Source organism: Sapajus apella, unplaced genomic scaffold, assembly GCF_009761245.1.
Source record: "Sapajus apella isolate SASKATOON/1434 unplaced genomic scaffold, GSC_monkey_1.0 scaffold44, whole genome shotgun sequence".
Taxonomy (NCBI): Eukaryota; Metazoa; Chordata; class Mammalia; order Primates; family Cebidae; genus Sapajus; species Sapajus apella.
Window position 1 is genome coordinate 3346257 of NW_022436984.1, and position 20810 is coordinate 3367066.

General features: G+C 40.1%; 1 protein-coding gene and 1 long non-coding RNA gene across 2 annotated transcripts in view; one reads left to right on the forward strand and one right to left on the reverse strand.

Moving 5' to 3' along the window:
- ALK (ALK receptor tyrosine kinase) overlaps positions 1 to 20810 on the reverse strand; it is a 756557-nt gene that overhangs the window by 475762 nt on the left and 259985 nt on the right. The window lies entirely within an intron of this gene.
- Positions 4263 to 19597, forward strand: LOC116524110. Its single transcript, XR_004257181.1, has 3 exons — positions 4263 to 4273; positions 18553 to 18559; positions 19475 to 19597. It is a non-coding gene; the product is annotated as an uncharacterized LOC116524110 (long non-coding RNA).

Below are 20810 nucleotides of genomic sequence, written 5' to 3' on the forward strand. Positions count from 1 at the left end.
TGCCCTCACCATTGCCTGCCTTGTGGACTCTGTCCTTCCATTCCATTTGGGGTCCCTCTATTCTCTCCCTCAGCTGACTCACCTCTGTCCTCCAGCCCTTACTTGGGCTTACCATGGCCTGCTTTGCTCCCTGGCTAGCCCTCAGATCAGACATGGTATCCCTAATATTCTTTTCATGAACTCATGATTTTTGTCTTTCACATAAGAAAGACAGCATATGTGTAGACTCCAAAATCTATGCAGAGGACAGAGACCCTTTGGGAATCAAACTCCACATCCTTAGAACCACGAGAGAGAGAAGGAAGAAGGACAAGTGTCTAATCCATGCCTTCCAGAGTTTCAGACCCCTGACTCTAAGATACTAAGTAACAAGAGATTGAAGGTGAATATTAGGGAGTATTTTACACTGAAGCAAGCCTTCAAATGGTTATATACAAAATAGATGCTCCAAAGAAACATATTAAGATGAACTGAACATATGGATAGGTCAGCAGGTATAAAAGCCCCAATCTTCTAATCCTGAATTGGTCTTTCCAGTGATCAGACCTTATCCTGAAGCTACCTAGGGGCTGCCAGTCATCAGTCAATCATTAGCACACAAAAATGTATCGCTTTGGAATTTCTAAGGATTGTTAGGACTTGAATGCCAAGAAATGGGATAAAAAACTAAACATATTTCACAATATCACACTAAGAAAATTTCATTATGGAAAAGGGTAACTCTCTTAAAGGCAGCTTATTACTGGCAGGAAGATTTGGAGTCTTAAGATGTCTCGGGGCTTCACTAACAATTGACGTCTAGTACTTTTTGATGAAGCACTGTCTCGCCTTTTACACTGCCTTTAGTTTCTAACCTAATCTTATTTGGCATGATTCTCTAAGACATACCAAACAGAGTTTTCAGGTTTCTGTGTTTTCTGGTATCTGGATATGTCTGACTTACTTAAGAAGTTTCACGCAGTGACAGTAACCATACCCCATGAGGTCTCCATGTTAACAGAGCTTAAATGTTTGCCACCCCCTCAGGCTCTTTGGGTGATGATTCAACCAAAGGGAAAATGGCAAGTGAACATTTGTGCCCCCTCCCCTTCTGACTCCAGAGCATTGCAGTAGGGCTACTTTTAATGTGCTTGGCAACAATGAGCTCTTGAAGCTGCAACAGCTGCACAATGCTGATGCTCTCCAGATGCACCAAACGAATTAAATCATGCGATAATTCAATTGGAAAATTGGGTGTAATTATGGAGAATGCAGAGTCTGCTAGTCGCCGCATGGTGACTTGAAGTTCTTGAAACAACAGTGCTGAGGGCTGTTCAGAGAGTGTGTGGCATGCACAGAAACTGATACGGGTGTTTGCAGAGATCTCAGCCCCCTCTCTGACAATGATGGAATTACCCAACCCTGTACTCAGTTAAGAGCTTTCTGAGTGTCACCAAAAGAGTCTCCTTTGTAACTTCAAAGCTTCTCACATCCAGACGACTCTTTCTGACTTGATAGTGGGGTCTGTGCTTTGAGTATATGCTGATTGAGAACGTGTAAGACAAGCAAAGGCTGGAATCCCTAAGGACCAGTGATCCAAATGTTAATTTAAAGAGCTAGTTAAGTAAGGGAACCATAAATTATGATACCTTTCACATTCTGTTTTAACTAAAACACACACACACACATACACCAATCTCTTGATGTAGGGTCATGTCCAAGGTCAGTGTATTCTGGGTATTATCTTTCTCACATTTATCACATCCTTAATGCATTGGTTATAATTTTCAGTTTGGGTTTATGTAATAGGGAATAAGAACCTAAAGAGATTTGAGGAGGAGTTTTAATAGCATCTTCTCAGAAATATTATATTTTTCTCCCCAAACTCTGAGAGTTACCCAGTTCAAAGGCTTTTGTGTGCCGCTTTGCAGTTATGCCTTGTACAACTCCAGGAGGCGTCAGCCACAGGGTACCCCTTGGAGTCGTGCAGTGACCACTTGAGAGTCATTCTCAGGGGACCTGCCTCATCTAGCAGCAACTTCTTTTTTAGTGGCTTGCCTTTATTGAATCTTTCTGCAGCATTCAACTGAATTTTCATAGAAACAATAGCTCTCTCCTTGCATTGGAATTGAATCTTGTAATTACCATAAATATCTTTTAGAACAAATACAACAGCCTCTTGGGAAGCGAGCATCTTAACTGGTGAGCAGAAGGGTGCAGGTATGCAAGGGAATAGCCTATTGGCCTCCAGTGTACACACTGCTATGGGAATCAATCAAGATACTTTATGGAGTGTTCTGCTCAGTTCTGGGAATTAAAAAAAAAATACATACTTTACAGAGGGAAAGCTAATACAGTGAGCTGGTAAAGGGAAGTTTAATTAAGAGAGTTTCAACTGTCCTGTGAATTCAGTGATGCTCTTAAATACATTTGTATTTTATTATTCAGTATTGCATCTACATATTTTTTAAAAATAGCACCTAGAGATGTCAGACATTTTATCTTTTTAGTTCATAGATCAATTTTTGGATTCCTTATCATAACTCCCCAGGCATTATAGTCTTCAGATTGGGAACCCCTGGCTTAGGGTCTGCTGCCCATGGTGAAATAAAACATGATCGAGGTTGGTTAATGAAGTCGTAAGAAGTTCTCTTTGCATGGTGTGATTTAAAATCAAAGGGAAGAATGGCGAAGCATCCATTCTGAGTCACCCTTTTCCATAATGAAAGTTTATTGGTGTGATATTGGGAAATATGTTTCATTTTCGATCCCGTATCTTGGCATTCAATTCCTAAAATCCTTAGAAATTCCAAAGGGAAACATTTTTGCATATTATGATTGACTAATAACTGGCATCCCCTCGGTAGCTTCAGAATGGGGTCTGGTCACTGGAAAGACCAAGGCAGGATTAGAAGATTGGAACTTTCAGTCTCATCCCCCAACCTCAGGGAAGAAGAGAGTGGCTGAAGGTTGAGTTGATCACCACAGCTAATAACTTAATCAATCATGCTTATGTAATGGGGTTTCCATAAAAACCTCTAAGGAACAGGGTTCAGAGAGCTTGTGGGAGCTTAAGTGAACACCTGGAGGTGTCACATCCAGGGAGGGCATGGAAGTTCCACACTCCTTCCCCATACCTTGCCCTACACATCTAGTCATCTGTATTCTTTGTAATATCCTTTATAATAAAACAGTAAACATCAGTAAGTTTCTCTGAACTTTGTGAGCTGCTCCAGCAAATTAGTTAAACCCAAAGTGGGATTTGTGAGAACCCCAAGTTGCAGCCGGTCAGTCAGGAGTTCCTGAGGCTTAGACTTAAGACTGGTAGGAAGCAGGGGCAGTTTGGGAAGTGATCCCTCAACCAGTGGAGTCTGACGCTGTCTCCAGGTCGATAGTGTCAGAATAGAACTGAATTGCAGGATACTGGTGCCTGCTGCAGAACTGTCTGCTTGCTTGGTGTGTGGAAAATATCTCCACACATGTGGTCACAGAAGTCTTCTATGTGTATTGATTTTTGGTGTGAGAGCTGAGAAATCTATTTTGTGTTTTTTTCCACTGTCACCTGGATAGTTTAAAAGCCACAAAAATATTGATGCTAAAGAGGAAAAAAGCCACCAGTTTATCCATTTGGGACTTTCCCCAACTCCTACTCCCTTGGCCCTGTCTCTAGGTAAATCACATCTTGTCTTTTAGTTTGACCAGGCCAGGAAATAGTAATCTCTTTAGACTCAAGAAGCCCTCACTGAGAAACTGTGACCTAGAGTTGGATCATCTTCAGTTAAAATGATGACTCTGCCTCTTACTTACCTAAATTAACTTAATTTGAACATTAGTTTCTTTGTCTGTAAAAGGGTCAGGGTAATAAGTATTCCACCAAATTACTGTAAAGGTTAAATGCCTCAACACATCTCAAAGGACCAGATATGAATGGATGCTCAATAAATGTCAGGTAGGACCAAAGGGTGGTTAAAGTTTTACCAGAAGGTAAAGGAATGTGGGAAGATATAAGGTATGAGGGACAGGTAATGCAAAATAGAGAGATAGAGATGAGAAAAGGTAGCAAAAACAATATACAGGGCCAGGCACAGTGGCTCATGCCTGTAATCCCAGCACTTTGGGAGGCCAAGGCAGGAGGATCACTTGAGGTTCAAGGAGTTCAAGACCAGCCTGTCCAATGTGGCAAAACCCCGTCTCTACTAAAAATACAAAAATTAGCTGGGCAGGTGGCATATGCCTGTAATCTCAACTACTCAGGAGGCTAAGGCATGAGATTCACTTGAACCCAGGAAGGGAGGTTGCAGTGAGCTGAGATGGTACCACTGCACTCCAGCCTGGGTGACAGAGCAAGACTCTGTTTTAATAATAACAACAACAACGATAATATACAGAATTGTGTAGTAATAAAGGGAATTTATACACATTATATCACTGGCATAGTCCAACAGTCCTGTGAGACAGGATGGGCTTTAGCATTCATTTTTCAGATGAGAAAGCTGAGGCCTCGAAGATTAAAAGAGTTGGCCAAGATGAAGCAGATTTGGCAGTGAACCCAAGGTCTCCTTGTTCCCAGCCCAGTGCTTTGCTCATGAGTCTATATGATCTTCAGCTTTCTGTCTTTACCACACCATCTTAGGGATTCTGTGATGGCTGCTGTGCTCCAGATGGCCTACTTCTGTTCTAGGGAGAGTTATACACACAGTCAGTGCTCTAGGAAGCTGCTTTGGGTCTTCTATGTCTAGCATGGCTTCCAGTAATCATTTAGAGAGAAACTAGAATGCAAAGAATCCATGAAAAAAGGTCATAAAGTTTGTGGGCAGGGGAACACTGAATATGAAAATCGTAACCAGAGATCACCCTTTGAGGTTAGGACCTAAAGAAAAGTGATGTTATTAGTCCTGAGTTATTTTATTAGTGGATAGAAAATTATAGGAAGTGATGTGTTTTGAAGATGAAAATTTTAGAGGTCTAATGTAACTCTCTGGGCATATTAAAAGATGTTATTTCCATATTCTTCTTGGGTAATCAATCATGCCATTGCAAATTAAGGGTTCTTATTTTTAGCCCTATTAGCTACACAATGATAATGAAAATTGATTACAGCCACATTCCCCTCCTTAAGACACCATCAGTAAATGAATTGAAATGCCCCAGAATCAATCCATTTAAAAAATATGCCAAAAGTTGAAAAAAAAAGCGCTCATCAATTACTTTGACATCTGTTAATAAAGAAAAGATGATGAACTGGCTGCTTCTGTCATTGTTCGCCTACGGTAGGCCAAGAAAACAAGTTCTTTCAGTCTACCAACTGGAGACATCTTCAAAAGCTGAAGGATCTGAGCTGTTGAAGCCCAGATATTGGTTTCCAGGAATATAAATCAGAGAAATGTCCAAAAATACTAATAGGAAAGTGCAAAAACAAAAGAAGAATAAGCCATATTTGTCTCTGATTTATCAAACTTCAAAGTCTAAGAAGATTCTTTGGATTAGACTCGGGAAGTCCTCGTAGGTGGAAACTTGGCAATACTGGGGTATTATAAAAAAGCCGGTAGGTGCTGAATATGGTGACTTAACAAACTAGGGATCTAGGGAAACTAGGAAGTACACCCTCTGTGAACCTAATTAATGGTTCTGTGCTTTATAATTTTGGGAAAACGTCAAGATGTCCAAAGAAATAGTTAATAATAATGTACCAGTTCTATATGGTACCTGTTCCAAGCCAGTTTTGGGGAATATAAGAAAAAAATACTGAAGATAGACTTTTCAGGGGTCCCACACTAATACTGAGGTTTCACTAACAACAGAGTCCACGCGGAACTGATTCAGTCATCCCTCGGATTATTCGGCGCAGAGTCCAGGGAAGCCTGGAAAAGCTCACTCATAACCACATGGGGCAAGAAGACAGTCCTCTGGGGCTCAGGCCCATGATTTCCAGACTCTAACACCCTCACCTTGGAGTTCTAAGGTCTCAGTTCATTCCAGAGATCAGTCTCATTCAAAAAATCAGCTCACAAACACAGATCGCCTTTGGACAATGATAAAAGTTCTTGATATTCTTCATAAAAAGAAAATGGAAAATAAAGTATAGAGATGTATTTCTCTTTTCTGAAGAATTGTGTTTAAGCAATTTGGAAAGAATCCAAGTCAAATATCAAGTGTCTTAAGACTTCATGCATTTCTCTAATGATTGACATATGGTTGTGCCACCTGGAGACTGCGTCATAGGAGTAGAACTGCTGTGCCACGGAACGCCTCGTGTCCCTATCTACATCCATAAACCTCCTTCTCTGAGAAGATATCCCATTCTGTCTGAGGATCACAAACATATGTAGATATGCAAATTTAAATACACAGAGGAGACACTAAAAATATTTTTTAGTGATGGAATTTATTTTTCCTTGATTGCAAGGATTGGCGTGTTTATCAAAATTCAGGGACTGTACATGATAAAGAGTGAATTTTTAAAATGTAGATTTTTCCATTAAATACTTCATTAACCCCACACCCAATACACACACTAAGTCCTTAAAGACAAAAATCTATGATAAAGCCCAGCTTTCACGGCCTTATTGGAATAGCAGAGGGATTGACTGAGGGATATGTAAGATCCTAACTCTAACATTCTACGAATTCTTTTAAACCATCCCAACTGAAGCGCTTTATGTTTCAATCCTGCAGGACACTAATGACTGAGACTGTAAGCATGTATTTAAACCTGGCCAACTTACGTATACACATTGTTTCCCATAGGCAGGGGAACGTATTGAAAGCAAATGTTAACATCTCAGTTCCTAGCTAATGTAATAGTGCTAGCTAATATTCATTGAATAGTTAGTATGCACAGGCATTTCTATGCGACAAACATATGTTAATTTATTTGACATAACAACCCTATAAAATGGAAACGATTGTCTCCATTTCACACACAAGGAACCTGAAACATTAAGAAGTTTAGCAGCGTGCTCATTGTCAAACAGCAGGTGAGTGGTAAAGCCAGAACTTTAAGCCAGGCAGTGTACTCTTTGTGGAGAGACTCAGAATCCAACGAGCAAGGAGGGATCAATCCACACATACTCCACAGAGAGGTAGACCCGGCGTTGAAGCTCCCATCACAGACTTCTTTGTCCTTGCTCCTCATTCTCCATCCTGCTATCCCATTTCTTTTTGCATGGAAAGAAAGTATTCAAAGAACAAATCTCACAGCCTTTTTTCCTACTTACATAAAGGGCATGGCGTCTCCCTATTCTGCTTCCTCACTTCTTTCTCCTAGAAAGCACCCAGGCTAAGTATTTAACATAGACTATGGCATCATTTTAGGCAAGCTGCCAGACTGAAGTAAGATCGGTGAAGTTACAAGAAGGATGAACCAACAGGCTGTGTCTTTTGTGATCCAGTGCCTTTGACCTGCCACCCACTTCTTGGTGGCTTTAAGATAATTAGTTGGACACAAATGTCTTAAAGGAGTAACAAGGCTAAGGCAAACAAGAGTGAGAAGGGAAGCAAAACCTGGACTGGAAAAGAAGGCACTGGGAGGCGGCCACTTGACTCAGAGTCAGAAGTCCTGATCGTAATACCAGTTGTGCCTTTCAGCAGAAGCGTGACTCTGAATCTGCTACGCCTCTGAGCCTCAATGAGCTCATCTGTACAATGGGGATAGGATAGAAGAGTCATTGCTAAGACCAAAGATATGTCTCTTAAATCGATGTGCACGTCGTAAAGCACGGTGCAGTATGAATTAAAATGGCAGAGCACCAACCAAAGGTCCCTGGGTAAAGAAGCTAGGGAATTTGGGAATATCGACATGAAGCGGTCATGTTTATTCTCTTTCCAGCAAAGACCTGAATTAACAAACACAAAATGGTTCTGCTGTCAAGAAAAACACGGCGGGTAAGTACACTTGAAAGTCACTTCTGAAAGAGACCTTGAAGAAGGGATGGAGAATGCTGGGGGTCGAGAGGAACTCTTTCAAGCCAGACAATGAAAGATGACAAGTTAGGTCCTGGTGGCTGAAGAGGAGACAATGATTTGTTGTCTGACTCTCCAGCCACGATGGGGCTGTAACTAATGAGGTTATTCTGGTTACAAAAGAAGCATTCAGCCCCTTAATGAAAAACTCTTTGGCAACTGGTGTTAGGGAAAGAAAAAACAAACCGGCAGCTTATTATTAGTTCCACAGCAAGTTAATTAATTTTTGCCAGTCACTTTGGGTCACTTGCTGGACTGAGCATCTGTCTCACTCAAGTGAACAGCTGGAGGGATGGCGGGTGTCTCTGCAGGTCATGCATGTGTCCTGTTCTGGGAGGAGGAGATGGAGCTAACTACAAGGCTGAAAAAACGTGAGCTTCCAGCATTCCTCCGCTCCTCTCCTCCCCGCTATCCACTCAAGCCAGGACAAAGGACTATAATTCCAGGGGAAATGAAGGAAATGAAAATGCTTAAAATGAGGTAATTTCTGCTTTTGTGCAGCACTCAAATGAGAGCAGTGTAATATGGTACACTGAGTACTCTATCAGCCTGCAGAAGCCCTAGCCCAGACTCTAGGACTCCTTCTCTCATTCATCAGCTTGGACCATGGTAAGGTGCCTTAGCCTCTCTGGGCTTCTCTTACCTCACCTGAACTATCCACCTGCATGGAACGATGTTCATTTGGCATACTTTCTAGCATTATGAAATCTGAGTTAATAAATCTATCTTTTCTTGGAGACTTGTCAACTATCTGCCAAATATGATCCAACAACACTTCCAGAAAGACAGCAGTAGCTAGGTATAACCCTTCTTCAAAGATGGGAGAGCAAGGGCTAAAAAAGTGCTCAAATAAAACGCCCACACAGAGCTGACCTGGCTTCAAAAAATACTAGCATGTTTTTTAAAGACCTGTGTAATGTGCAAGTGTAAGGAGGGCCATTTTATTGAGCATGCATATTAATGCTAGTATATTTACTTTCTAGGGTGGATTAAGTGATACAAATTTTCTTAATTATGTGTGCTGCATAATATATAATACACATATATAATATTTATTACACAGTCACCCCTAGAATGGACCAAGATAAAGAGGCTCATAAACTACACTGAAGCAGGGACCGTAAGTTTAATTCCCTCTTCGAGCCAGTTTAAGATACTGTTTGGGTGCTGCGGTTTTTTAAAATCACTTGTATTTAATTCAAAATTATGAAGTTTTCAGCAAAACGAAAAAATCAAATTGGGAAAGAGCTCATTATCTCAAGCAAACCCATGTATCTCACTGGGCTTTCAGAATTGTCTTCCCTTCCCTCCCCTCCCCTTAAAAAGAGACGATAAAATTAAAGCTCCAGATTTAAGGCTTAGCCAGTCCTCCAGAATTGTGGGTTTCCTCTCCTCCTGCCTCCCCCAGAGCTAATATTCACTGTCAAGCCTGCTGCAGGTAGTTAAAAGGAGTGGTAGGGATCCTCTAAACCCACTCAAACGGAAGAATTAGCGACTCATAGGGAGATTTGCAGTTTCACTGGGTACAAAGCTACTTAATGAAAGTAGATTGCATTTATAGACAGTATTTCGGATCCCATGCTAAACCAGTAGGTGAGGTTTCCAGGTACGTACCACCGACATCACTACACCCAGGAGCGGGCTGCCCTGCCTGGGGAAGGTGGGCTGGGGAGGTGGGATAGGGTCTCCACAGTGAGCTGTTGATCACGACGGCACTGTCTATGCTCTCAGCCGGTCACAAAACCTGGTCACACACTTTCTGTGAGCAGCCCCTTAAGAAGGGTAGGGCATTCTAATCACTATGTTATTCAACAGGGACTGACATTCGGGGAGGCAAAGTGAATCATCCAGTCTCTCAGGGCTGGGACTGAACCCAAGTTATTTAAAAAAAAGTTCTACCAGCCTACCACATAAACCAACCCATCTTAACATATGCAATACCTGTCCCCAGGGACCAGGTATTTCTGAGGGTCCACTTCAACTCAACAGATTGTCTTATTCTGTTTTACATCGCTACAACAGAATACTACAGACTGGATAATTTTTAAAGAAAAGAGATTTATTACCATCAGCCTAAAGGAGCCCTCCCTCCCTGCCTCCTCCTCTTCTTGTCTGCGGCACTTTATCTTCTTTTCAACTTTCTCCTCTGCTCTCATATCTCCCCTCACAGCTCTGTCCTGAGAGAGAAAGAACCCAGGGAGAGGGGGCAAGGGGGAAAAAGGGGGGTGACCAGAAGAGTAGGTGGAGGCAAGCAGACAGGCAGGGGGGCCATGGAAGGCTGGAGTGTGCACAGCTGTTCCAAAGCTCATAGCTTTCTTTCCTTTGGGGTCTTCTCAGTTTTCTTGCCTTTTTATAACTGGTGTCTCTTCCCGAATGTGATTAAACAGCTTCCCAAATTCCACCTTGAAATACTACATTAGCCGCAAAGGCTAAGAAGAAGTAGGCTACACAATGCCCTCATGGGAACCGTGGTGTTCCCCTGACTTCTCATTTGGTTGACTTCTCCCATGAAGTACTCACACGGGACATCTTCCTGGGCAGTAAAAGCACTTACTCTTCTCCGGTTCCTTGTAACATAGTTACGGAAAGAGACTGGACACCAGTATTTACTGAGTGTTATTCTTTCTTCTAGAGATTTCATATATGTGGACTCATCTAAATCTCATCACAATCCTACAACAAGGTTATTATTCTTATAAGTGATAGAGTCAAGATTCAGAGAACTTAAGCATCTCAATAGAAGTCACACAGCTACAGGAAGCTGAATCGGAAGGGTCTGACTTCATGCTCTCCCCATCATGCTAACCCTCCTGCCCCTTCTCTCCACCTAGTTAGGGGCTCTCTAACAGGCCAGAGGATTAGCTGAGAGAGGCATTGTCATTTTGCACTGATGCTGTGATTCCCAACCCCAGGACTCACCACCCCATCTGGCTCATTGCATTTTCATTAGATGAAGAAATATTTCCACTTCTGTGATTGGGATAAAAATAGTTCATGGCAATGTTGAGAGGACACATAGGTGTGAAATCACCTTAAACTTTAACAAGAAAAATAACATGATCATTTAGGTCTTAACAGGTGATGTTCTAAGACCTGTCATAGATTAATCACATAATTCTCCTATAATCCTATAAGGTGGGATTTGTGCATTGCACAAATGAGAGATAAAGTCACTTTCTGAAGGTCATACAGTGAATAAATATGGAGCCAAGGTTTGGACTCAAGCAGTCTGACTCTCTGGTCCTTGTGTCCACCCTATATTCCACTTACACACTAACTGAAATGGCCAATCTGTGTCATTTAGAGCCAACACAGCAGCACATTGAGGCCCAACAGAGGCCAATGTAAGAAACACCCTATCTGTTGAACTCTCATATGTTTATGGAGTAACATACTGTGTCTCTTAGCAATACCTTTGGATACATATGTAAGTCCAAAGCTGACTGGAGCCGGCCTCCCTGCCCTCTGAGGTCTAGAGAGCATGAGTTTGAATCTCCAGTTCTCTACCTTGTGGAGTCTAACATTCTTGTGAAGATTTCCCAAACTCCCAGGTGCTCATGGGCACCTCTGACTTCAGATTCATGAACCGTCTCATTTGCTCCATTTTCCCGTATGTTTTATAATAAGTTGCCCCAAAAGTGAAATTCAGCCCCTTCCTTAAGTTCCATCCTAAAGGCTACATATTACAAGGCAATTTGTATGTTCACTATAAGATTTGGGTAGGGGAGGGGCAATAAATACAGAAAAAGAGTTTACATAGAGGAATATAAACAACCCCAAGGTGATCATTAGGTGTGCCGGCTCCTCGTGGTTATGCCGGCTCCTGCAGTTACAAACACCCTCTAGTAAGGAACTATCAAAGCTCGCTTCACTGGTCCTATCTTCTCCTTCTCTTCTTTCCAGAAATGTCCTCTCATTGTTTTCGTGCATAAATATGGACATCCATGACCTTCATACGAAGGTATTTTTCCAAATAAAGACAGCCTCCTCCCAAGAGAAATGTGTGCGTCTGCTTTTATGTTTAACTCTTGCTACCTGTTTGTGCTTTATCTTTTTGATAAAAATATGAACTCCTTAGAATAAGTGCCATATCTTTCACTGCTATCTATTGCTGTCCAGGCTAGAAGAATGTCCAGTAGATAGTAGGTATTCAAGAGCTGTTTGACGATTGACCATAAATCAGACTGAGTCACACATTGACTCATAGCTAAGTTTGACCATTAGGCTAATACACCCTCCACTGAACACACTTCCTAAACAACACTGTCTTTCCATAAGCCTATGTTCAACCACCCCTGTATTTCCTTAAAGGGCAATTCATAAATCAGAGCCAACTAAACTATGGGCCTCATTTCCCCATCGAAACTCCTCATATTCATCTTCCTGAGCAACCATAAAACATGATTTCAAAATGACCTAGTAATTATGTTTTAGGGACACTGAAAAAAGTTTAAGTAAAAATGTCTTGATTACGTGGACCCAAAATTCTTTCATGGAGCCATACTCTTATTAATCACTTCAGGTGAGTCAAAGTAAACATAATCAGTCAAAGCTTTACAGGAAGAGTTTGAAAGAAAATTCTTGGTGCGAAATGATTTCTCTCCCTCCCTTCCTCCTTCCCATCATCCTCCTTCTCTCCCTCCCCAATTCTTTTACCAACTTTTACCCAAGAAAGAGTATGAGCAGTGATGGCATTGGTGAGATCCTGAAGCAATTTTTCTCTATTGAGTTTACTCTCATGGGGATCACTTCAAGAGAACCAGACTGTATTTTGGGTGACACTCAGTTGTATTATGTGTCTAAGACATATTTGGATATCTTCTCATAACAGGCAATGAATCAGGCAATATCTTCAACTGGTTTTCATTCTCCTTTGTTCAATGTTTAAAATGAAACATACATCAAAATCTAACAGTAGTTGTGAAAGTTTAGATTTTGTTGCATGTAACAATGCAGAAAATCACAACTAATAAGTCTAGTCTGTAACCTATTAAGGTCAGTATATGTATAATGCTTCTCTCTAGTGTTTATCTATATGTGAAGTAGCAAAATGAAGAAACGTTTTGCTCCATGATGAAACCACCCTGAAAGTGACTTAGAGAAACCTTTCCTTGCTATGTTGAAACAACACAAGGAGAGGGGGAAAGAAGAGGAAGGTACTACCTCTAGGAGCTCCTTTGGTTTCTGGGTTCCTCGTTTACCTCTTCCTGATTAGTACAGCTCTCCTAGTTCTTCCCAGGTAAAACTTTCTGAAGTATTTCTCCTATAAACAGCTCTGTTCCTATTGCCATTGTCTCTGAGAGCCAGAAGAAATGATCTGTGTTAACCCACTAAGATCTCACTTTTACAATAAAGGCAGCAGTGATGAAAATGGCATTCCAACCGTGGTTGAGAGTCTTGATTTGCATAAGTCTGCCTTAGAAACTTTCCATGGGATTATGAAAAACCAAATTCGACATCCGTCATTTCTGTTTCTGAACTCCATTTTTAAAATAATCACATTATTTTAAACCCCTGACCCTCCTCACTAAATATCCAGTTATCCAAACTACACAATTAAGTTAATACTGGTTCTCTTCTCTTCAGCTCAGAGCCTTCTTTCTACTCGCATTTCCATTTGGAAGTAGCTTTGGGTATTTATCCCAGACTCAAGCAGTACGCCCACCTCAGCCTCCCAAAGTGTTGGGATTACAGGCGTGAACCAACACGCCTACTCTCCGCTCCTCTTTGAGGCTGGCTTCCACAACCCCTGACCCTCCTAACCTCCCTCTTTTCCCTACCTGATGTTACTCTGAGCCTACTCTATTGTTTTTCATAGAATATTGTTTAAACTTGATTACAGCAATAATCACTGCAAGTTTAATATGTCTAAATCTACTTGAGTGGCCCCTTACCTGGTCTTCTTGGGGCTACGCTTTCCTCATACTCTTCCTCCATCACTGTCAGAGCAATCCTGGCAAAAGAAGGGCTGGTCAAGCGACCCCTCTATTTACATCCTTCTCTTGTTTGCCCAATAAATCCTGGATTTCTTAATATGACTTTCATGGTCCTCTTCATAAGCTGCCTCTAAATCTCTCTTTCCATCTCATACTACACCACAGCTCCACCCCACCTTGCCCCAGGTCTCACCATCAGCAGTGACAGTATAATGGCTTCTAGCTACTGAGCCTTTACTCTGCTCAGCACAGTGCTACGTTCTATACAGACAGCCTTTCACTTCATCCTCATGACAACACTTAGGGCTGATACGATTATTATTGTAGTCTTCCAGATCACTTACGGAGGTTCAGAGCTTGTCCTAGGCGGCCCACCAGTCTCTATCCTCTGGCTATACTGCCCTTTACTTTCCCAGCCCATATAAAAATCTAGCCTTTCATTGAACACCTGGTGAAATAAACCTTTTTTTTTTTTTGATACCTGGTCTCACTGTGTCACCCAAACTAGAGTGCAGTGGCCCCATCATAGCTCACTGCAGCCTTGACCTCCTGGGCTCAAGTTGTCCTCCCTCCTCCACTCTCCATGTAACTGGTACCAGAAACATGTGACATTATGCTGCCTGGCTAATTTTTGTATTTTTTGTAGAGAGAGGGTTTTTCCATGTTGCCCAGGTTGATCTCAAACTCCTGGACTCAAGCAATCCACCCACTTTGGCCTACCAAAGTGTTGGGATTACAGGTGCAAACCACCATGCCTAGCCTCCGCTCCTCTTTGAGGCTGGCTTCCACAACCCTGATCTTCCTAACCTCCCCCTTTTCACTACCTGATGTTACTCTGAGCCTACTCTATTTTTTTTTCAAGAGTATTGTTTAAACTTGATTACAGCAATAATCACAGCATGTTTAATGTGTCTGTTACCTGCTCCAAACCATGAACTATCCTTTATGTCTTATGTATTTATGACTTCCTTTATCCTTTATGTCTGCCATGACCGGCACCATAGTAGGTACTAAATAATTTATCATAGCATTAAGTGCTAGGTTCTGAGTGATGGTGGACTCCCAGGTGTTGAGGTTGAAAGGGGTCTAAGCAGGATAGGGCATGCTGACAAGGGCGTGGTGGCAAGAATAGGCAGAGCTCTTGGCTAAGACCATTTCACCCACCTCATCATTCAGAATTAGAGCTGAAGTTAATTCCTGGCCTACTTGATATTGTCTGCTTCAACAGGGCTTCCCCTGGGACCCAGAATGAGGTTAAGCCTGGGATTGGAACCTACGTAGACTTGCTAGCTTTCAAATGATTTTTTTTTTTCATTAAAGCACACAGATAAGATACACTATGAATTTTACTCACGTAAGAGCTGCCTCCTCTTCTTTCTGAGAAGTAATGAAATAATTAAATAGAACTGACCCCTGACCTGAAATTCCCTGCCCCACGTCTCCCCACTCTGATGCATGGCTGTTTCTCATTCCCTTCTGCTGTCCTGCCACTGTGCTGAAGTTCACGCAACAGTGCTCATCTCTAGGCCATTTTCAATTAATTTCCTGAGTAAAATTTCATGAGACACTATCAAACCTTTTGCTGAAATCAAGATATATTACATCTACTCTATTCCCTTAGTCTACTAATCAAAAAAGCAATCAACTTTGTCTGGCATGATTTGTTCTTTTAAAACCCATAATGCTTATTGCTCATAATTCCATTATCCTGGATAGTATTTTTTTCCTCTTAATATTTGTTCCACTATATTAACAGGGATTGAATTACTAGATGGTCGTTTCTAGGATCCCTTTTTTTTCTCCCTACTGCTTTGAAAATTTGATACCTAATTTGAAACTATCAACAAAATGGTATTTTCTTACTCTGTTGAATCATAGAAGAATCATAAAAGGTACTCCCAGAGTCACTTGATCAATGCACCTGTATCTCCTCAAGGCTCTCATCTCCTGTTCAAACCATTCTAGACCAGTGCCCATTACTCAGTGTCTCCCAAATAGGTGATTCTGAGACCTCTTTTGATAATTGAATCAATGATTCTTGCATGACCTTATGCTCCAGAAGAACTTCCTAATTTCTTATCCTGGACTATTCTGAAAGAGAATGGTGTGCTGAAGACACACATCTGAGCTCTAATCTTGAGCACGCCATTAACTAGCCATGTGACTTTAAGGAAGTAACTTTATCCTTCTTAAAAAAAAATAAGGTAAAACGTACATATAAAATTTACTATTTTAAGTATACAGTTAAGTGGTAATAACCATATATAAAAATATAAACACACACACACACACACACACACACACACACACACACACACACATATATATATATATATATATATATATATATATGATATGTATACATATTCTTTCCCTTCACCTGCCCTTCTCCTACCTTTTCCAGCCTCTGGTAACCACCAATCTACTCTCTATCTTCATAAGATTCACTTTTTAAGCTCCCACATATAAATGAGAACATGCAATCTTTGTCTTTCTGTGCCTGACTTACTTCACACAATGTAATGGTCTTCAGCTCCATCCATGTTGCTGCAAATGGCAGGATTTTATTCTTTCTTATGGCTGAATAGTATTCCATAGCATATAAATAACACATTTTCTTTATTTATCCACTGATGGGCACTTAGGTTGATGCCATATTTTGACTATTGTGAATAGTGTTATAATAAACATGAGAGTGTAGATGTCTTTTAGATACATTCATTTCCCTTCTTTTGGATACATACTCAGTAGTTGAATTGCTGAATCATATAGTAGTTGTATTTTTAGTTTTTTGAGGAAACTTCATACTGTTCTCCATAGTGGCTATACTAATTTGAATTTTGGTGACCTTTATTTCTTTCCCTGAATAAATTACTCTGGCCAGAGCCTCCAGTGTTATGTAAAATAAAACTGGTGAAAGTGGGCATTGTTACCTTGTTCCATTCCTTAGAGGAAAGGCTTTTACTTTTTCCCTATTCAGTGCAATATTAGCTGTGGGTTTCTCATGCATGGCATTTGTTATTTCGATGTATGGTCCTTCTATCTCCAGTCTGATGAGGATTTTTGTCATAAAGGAATATTAAATTTTATCAAATGCTTTTTTGGTGAAGTCTTCAGGATTTTCTAGGTATAAGATAATGTTATTGATTTGTGTATGTTGAACCTTCCTTGTATCCCTGGGATAAATCGCATTTGGTCATGGTGAATAATGTTTTTGATGTGTTGTTGAATTAGATTTGCTTATATTTTGTTGAGGATTTTTGCGTCTATGTTCATAAGGGACATTTGCCTGTAATTCTCTTTTTTGTGTCCTTGTCTGGTTTTGCTACCAGGAATGCTGGCCTCCTAGAATAGGTGTGGAAGTATTCCCTCCTCTTCCATTTTTTTGAACAGTTTGAGTAAAACTGGTATTAATTTTTCTCTAAATGTATGTTATACGACAGCAGGGAAACCATTAGGTCCTGGGCTTTTCTTTGATAGGAGAGTTTTTGTTATGGCTTCAATCTCATTACTCATTAATGATTTGTTGAAGTTTTTTATATCTGCATGTTTCCATCTTGGTAGATTGTTTAGGTCCGAGAATGTATCTATGTTTTTTCAGATTTTCCAGTTTGCTGGCATAGAGTTGTTCATAATAGACTCTATAATTCTTTGTATTTCTGAGGTCTCAGTTGTCATGTCTCTCTTTTCATTTCTGATTTTATTATTTGAGTTTTCTCTCTTTTTTCCTTAGTCTAGCTAAATGTCAATTTTGTTTTATCTTTTCAAAAAAACAACTTTTTGTTTTCCTGATCCATACTTTTTTGGTCTCAGTTTCATTTATTTCTGCTATAGTGTTTATTATTTATTTCCAATTTGGCGTTTGGTTTATTCTTGTTTTTCCTTGAGGTTCATTAGGCTACTTGAGGTCTTTTTACTTCAAAACATAGGTGTTTATTGCTATAAACTCTCTGTTAGCACTGCTGTTATCATATCTCATAGATTTTGGTATATTATATTTCCATTTTAATGTATTTCAAAATTTTTTTAAATTTTCTTCTTATTTTCTTTATTGACTCACTGGTTGTTCAGGAGCATGTTGTTTAATGTCTGTGTCTGCATATTTTCCAAGGTTACTCTTATTATTAATTTAGTTTTATTCCATTGTGGGCAGCAAAGATACTTGATATGATTTCTAATTCTTTGAACTTGTTCAGACTTGTTTTGTGGCCTAAGATACTCTGGAGAATATTCCACATGCTGATTAAAATAATGTTTATTCTGTGCATGTATTAGTCTGTTCTCACATTGCTAATAAAGACATACCTGTGACTGGGTAATTTGTAAAGAAAAATAGGTTTAATGGACTCACAGTTTCACATCACTGGGGAGGCCTCACAATCATGGTGGAAGGTGAAGGAGCAACAAAGGCACATCTTGCTTGGTGGCAGGCAAGAGAGAGTGTGGATAGGGGAATTCCGCCTTACACTATGTGAGACTTATTCACTATCATAAGAATAGCACAGCAAACACCTGCCCCCATGATCCAATTACCTCCCACCAGGTCCTTCTCATGACATATGGGAATTATGGGAGCTACAATTTAAGGTGAGATTTGGGTAGGGACACAGCCAAACCATATCAGCACAATTGGGTGAAATGTCCTGTAAATATCGGTTAGGCCTATTAGATCTAGTGTGTAGGTTAATGCTGTTATTTCTTTGTTGATTTCCTGTCTGAATGACCTGTCCACTACTAAAAGTGGAGTGTTAAAGACTCTTACTATTATTGGATTGTAGTCTACCTCTCCCTTTAGATCTATCAGTGTTTGCTTTATTTACTTGGGAACTCTGGCATTAGATGCATAGATGTTTATAACTTTAAAATCCTCTTACTGAATCTCACCCCTTTATCATTATATAGTAGCTTATTTGTCTCTTTTTAACAATCATAGATTTGTAGTCTATTTTACCTGATATAAGTATAGCTACTCCTGTCCTTTTCTGGATTCCAGTTGCATGGAATATCTTTTCTTCCCCCTTCACTTTCAGTCTATGTGTATCTTTTGTAGGCAAGATGGGTTTCTTGAAGGCAGCATATAGTTGAATTTTGTTTCTTTATCCATTCAGACACTCTATGCCTTTTAATTAAAGAATTGAGACCCTTTGCATTTAGTGTTATTACTGATAACAAGAACTTGGTACTGCCATTTTATTTTCTGCTTTCTGGCTGTTTTAAGATCCTTCCCTTGCTACCATTTCCCTTTGTGGTTATGTGATTTTCTCTGTTAGTGTGTTTTAATTTGTTGCTTTTTATTTTTAGTGATTCTACCATAGGTTTTTATACTGTGATTACCATGAGGCTTATGAAAACATCATATAGATAGTAAGTTATTTGAACGTAATAACTTATCTTAGATCACAAATAGAAGAATAAAAACAAAGACAAAAAAAAAAACCTAAAAAAATTCTATACTTTATATCCCCCACATGTTGACTTTTTAGTTGTTTCAGTTTACAACTTTTTATATTACCTATCTCTTAACAGGAATGGAGGAAGGGATGGTTGTCTCAATTTACAACTTATTATATTACCTATTTCTTCCACAGATTGGGGAGTGGGGGATGGTTTGGGGATGATACTGTTCCACCTCATATCATCATGCATTAATTAGATTCTCATAAGGAGTGTGCAACCTAGATCCCTAGCACACATTGGGGAGAGGGGGATGGTTGTCTCAATTTACAACTTTTTTTTTTTTTTTTTTTTTTTTTTTTGAGACGGAGTTTCACTCATGTTACCCAGGCTGGAGTGCAATGGCGCGATCTCGGCTCACCGCAACCTCCGCCTCCTGGGTTCAGGCAATTCTCCTGCCTCAGCCTCCTGAGTAGCTGGGATTACAGGCACGCACCACCATGCCCAGCTAATTTTTTGTATTTTTAGTAGAGACGGGGTTTCACCATATTGACCAGGATGGTCTCGATCTCTTGACCTCGTGATCCACCCGCCTCGGCCTCCCAAAGTGCTGGGATTACAGGCTTGAGCCACTGCGCCCGGCCAATTTACAACTTTTTATATTACCTACCTCTTCCATGGATTGGGGAGTGGGGGATGGTTTTGGGATGAAACTGTTCTTGACAGATTCATCTTTTAGGCTTCCTGTTAGAGTTATAAGTGAATTGCATGCCATAATTACAAGAATAGAGTATTATGGGTTTATTTGTGTACTTAATTTTAATTTTACCAGTAGGTTTTTTTTTTTTAACATTGAAAAGCTTTTCTTTTGGATGTTAGTGGTTTTTAATTTTTTTTTCTTTCAGATTGAAGAACTACCTTTAGCATTTCTTTTAAGAAGAGTCTGGTGGTCATGAAGTTTCTCAGCTTTTATTTGTCTGGGAAGGACTAGCTTTCCTTAATAGCTGAAGAAGTACTCTTGGATGGCAGATTTTTTTTCTTTGAGCACTTTGAAAGTCTCACTCCACTACCTCCTGGCCTACTTAGAAGTCTGTTAAAAGATGAATTGGAGTTCCTTTATTTATTTCACTTTTTTTTTTCTTGATGCCTGTAGCATCCTCTCTGTTTCTGAACTTTGAGAGTTTGGTTATTATGTGCCGTGGTGTGGTCTTATTTGGGTTGATTCTGGTGTTCTCAGAGTTTCTTGGACTTGTATATATCTCAAGTTTGAGGAAGTTTTCTGCTATTAGTTTTTTGAATAAGCTTTATACCCCTTGCTCTTCCTTGGCTCCTTCTTGAACACCAATAATTCTTAGATTTGGTCTTTTGAGATAATTTTCTATATTTTGTAGGCAATCTTCATTCCTTTTTTTTTCCTCCTCTGACTGTGTATTTTCATATAGCCAGTCTTTGAGCTCACTTATTTTTCCTCTGCTTGGCCCATTTTTCTGTTGAGAGCCTCTAATAAGTTCTTCACTTCATGAAATGTATTTCTCAGTT